Here is a 3,919-nt window from a genome sequence, read left to right on the forward strand (position 1 = left end):
TCAAGAGCTAAATTGATGAAGATCAATCAGCTTTGGTGATGATAAGAACATCACCTTGAAACACTAGAATTCATTCTTAAATATTCTGAAAAATACCTAATCTAAGCAAAAAGATGAACCGTCAGTTGTCCAAACTCAAACAATCCCCGGCAATGGCGCTAAAAACTTGGTGCACGAAATTGTGATCATCAATGGCGCCATCAACATGGTACGCTCAATTGCAATCTCAACTCTTTATCACAACTTCGCACAACTAACCAGCAAGTGCACTGGGTCTTCCAAGTAATAAACCTTACGCGAGTAAGGGTCGATCCCAAGATCCTTCTTACTCCTTTCCATGGCAAGCTGTATGTTGGGCATCACCGTTGTCAATGGCTACAGTCCCGTCCTCTCAGTGAAAATGTTCAACGCACTCTGTCACAGCACGGCTATTCAGCTGTTGGTTCTCGATCATGTCGGAATAGAATCCAGTGATTCTTTTGCGTCTGTCACTAACGCCCCACAATCGCGAGTTTGAAGCTCGTCACAGTCATTCAATCCTTGAATCCTACTCAGAATACTACAGACAAGGTTTAGACCTTCTGGATTCTCTTGAATGCCGCCATCAATTCTAGCTTATACCACGAAGATTCCGATTAAGGGATCCAAGAGATATCCACTCAATCTAAGGTAGAACGGAGGTGGTTGTCAGGCACACGTTCATAGGTGAGAATGATGATGAGTGTCACGGATCATCACATTCATCAAGTTGAGGAACAAGTGATATCTTAGAACAAGAATAAGCTAAATTGAATAGAAGAACAATAGTAATTGCATTAATACTCGAGGTACAGCAGAGTTCCACACCTTAATCTATGGTGTGTAGAAACTCCACCGTTGAAAATACATAAGTGTTAAAGGTGATCATTGGCTTCGGCTCCAGAGAGGGAACCAGAAGAACCAAGATCTTATCTAAGATCTAAAGTGATCAAAAGATGTAAATACAATAGCAAAAGGCCCTACTTATAGAGAACTAGTAGCTAGGGTTTACAGAAATGATTAAATGACATAAAAATCCACTTCCAGGCCCACTTGGTATGTGCTTGGGCTTAGCATTGATTCATTTTCGTGTAGAGACTCTTCTTGGAGTTAAACGCCAGCTTTTGTGCCAGTTTGGGAGTTTAACTCCCATTCTTGTGCCAGTTCCGGCGTTTTACGCCAGAATTCTTGAGCTGACTTGGAACGCCTATTTGGGACATCAAATCTGTGGGCAAAGTATGAACTATTATATATTGCTGGAAAGCCCATGATGTCTACTTTCCAACGCAATTGAGAGCGCGCCAATTGGGTTTCTGTAGCTCCAGAAAATCCACTTCGAGTGCAGGGAGGTCAGAATCCAATAGCATCTGCATTCCTTTTCAGCCTCTGAATCAGATTTTTGCTCAGGTCCCTCAATTTCAGCCAGAAAATACCTGAAATCATAGAAAAACACACAAACTCATAGTAAAGTCCAGAAAAGTGAATTTTAACTAAAAACTAATAAAAAATATAATAAAAACTAACTAAAACATACTAAAAATAATGCGAAAAAGCGTATAAATTATCTGCTCATCAAATATCTTCTAAATTTAAAACACTACACAAAAAATATCAACCAAAAAGGATTTCAGATTAACCAGATTAACTTTGTGATAAAGTACCAGAAATTTAATGGATTTCAGACTAATAACATTTATTTTTTCTTCTTTACAGATGATATTAAATTCCTATACATATACTATATATGGGTTTATTTTTTATTTTTTGGAACGAGTATTAGAAGCATTAATTATCACACACTGCACTCTTTTCTGCTACTGTTTATTGAGCTTAGCCAATAGCACTTTCAAGTTTCAATTCGTCTACCAATTAGCAGTGATTTTCTAATAACAAAGTCAAAAACCAATTAGTTGTTTTTGGTCTTTCATCATGTATGTAAGTATGTTAATTAACAGGGACAAAGCAAGGTTCTGAATAACAAAATTGTTAGCACAAAAATTAATAAAGATTAATAAAGATAAACATAAGACTGATTATAATGAACAAGTAATAGTTTCACAATTTTAACATGGCCTGAAGTGATCTTAGTGGATGATCATGAACAAACTCTACTAAAAAATAGGATGAAAAACCAAAAAGAAAGGAAAACTTAGAATACTAGAACACTGTAATTGCTATTTAAAAAATCAATATAGTAACAATGTTATTGAATTTGCACATATATGTTCAAGACTCATCCCAAGACTCCTTTTTAACAAAACTAATCTCAATTGATATGCCAGATATATATTTTCTATAACTAACAGAACTTAATTTTACTAAGTGATTTCACTATCTTTTGTACCATTTATCAAGTATAAATTAACTAATTTAGTTAATACACAGCTCCAAACACAACAAGTAATCTGCTTCATACGCTCCTCATACACTCCTCAATAACAGTGAACTATGCTTCATAAACAACTCAAATTGTCAAAATTAGATTTCAAGAAATGCATAATTTATCAAGCATGGCAAAGCTAAGTTCTCAAACAAAATTTTAATTGAACACAGAATAACAGAGCACAAAATACAGCAGAGTATATCACAACAGCATTGAGCAAAGCTAATCAATAATCAATTAAACATTCAATAATGAATCAATCATTCAATAATCAATATAATATTTGAACAAAAAATAAAAACAAATAGAAAAACAAGCGTTAGGAGTGAGCAAAGAAGCCATTGCCTTCTTCAATCTGAGCAGTTTGGGCAGAGTATGAGGAAAAGTGGTTGAGCACGACGGACGATGATAACCAGGCGACAAGCACGATGATGGACGGTGGCAGAAGCGTGGATGAGCAGAGGTAGACCAGACGACGGACGCGGAGAATGAGGAAGAAACTGTGATTGGTGAATGAGGAGAGGAGTTGGAAACTTCGATCACCACGACGACGACCAGACAAGGACAGAAGCTCCTAAGCGTGACGGACATCGGCGGAAGCTATTGTAAGCTAGGGTTTCCTTTTGGGGGAAGATAGCTTCATTTAAGAGAGTGAGAGTTGAGAGGAGTTGGAGTGAACAGAGGTTGGAGAGCTCAAGAACGACGATGGTGCGACGGACGACGGCAGTGTCTCCTTCCTTGCAGCGGCGGTGGAGGCTACTGCTAGGGTTTTGTTTTTTGTTTGAGAGTGAGTTTGAGAGGAGGAGGAGACTGAACGCCGAACACTTTCCCTTTTTGTTTTTATCCAAAACCCAAAACGGCACCATTTCAGCAAAACCGGCGGGGTCCCGGTTCGATCTGACCGGTCGGTTTTTGGGCAGTTCAATGGTTTTTGGGCAATTTTTAAATTAACAGTTTTATAAGTTAAACCAAACCGTAATGAGTTCCAGTTCATGATTCAACCGGTCAGACCGGCCGATCCGGTCCGGTTTTCAGAACCTTGGTTGTAAATGAACGTCATGAACACAGCCACTCTATCTCTTGATTTCCGGAAGAAATTCTCATGCTTGCTTGCTAGCTTTCTTTGTTCCTTACTGGTGCACGAAATTGTGATCAACAATGGCGCCATCAACATGGTACGCTCAATTGCAATCTCAACTCTTTATCACAACTTCGCACAACTAACCAGCAAGTGCACTGGGTCGTCCAAGTAATAAACCTTACGCGAGTAAGGGTCGATCCCACGGAGATTGTTGGTATGAAGCAAGCTATGGTCATCTTGTAAATCTCAGTCAGACAGATTCAAATGGTTATGAATGATTTATGAATAAAGCATAAAATAAAGATAGAGATACTTATGTAATTCATTGGTGAGAATTTCAGATAAGTGTATGGAGATGCTTTGTCCCTTCCGTCTATCTGCTTTCCTACTGTCTTCATCTAATCCTTCTTACTCCTTTCCATGGCAAGATGTATGTT

Source organism: Arachis duranensis, chromosome 3, assembly GCF_000817695.3.
Source record: "Arachis duranensis cultivar V14167 chromosome 3, aradu.V14167.gnm2.J7QH, whole genome shotgun sequence".
Classification (NCBI taxonomy): domain Eukaryota; kingdom Viridiplantae; phylum Streptophyta; class Magnoliopsida; order Fabales; family Fabaceae; genus Arachis; species Arachis duranensis.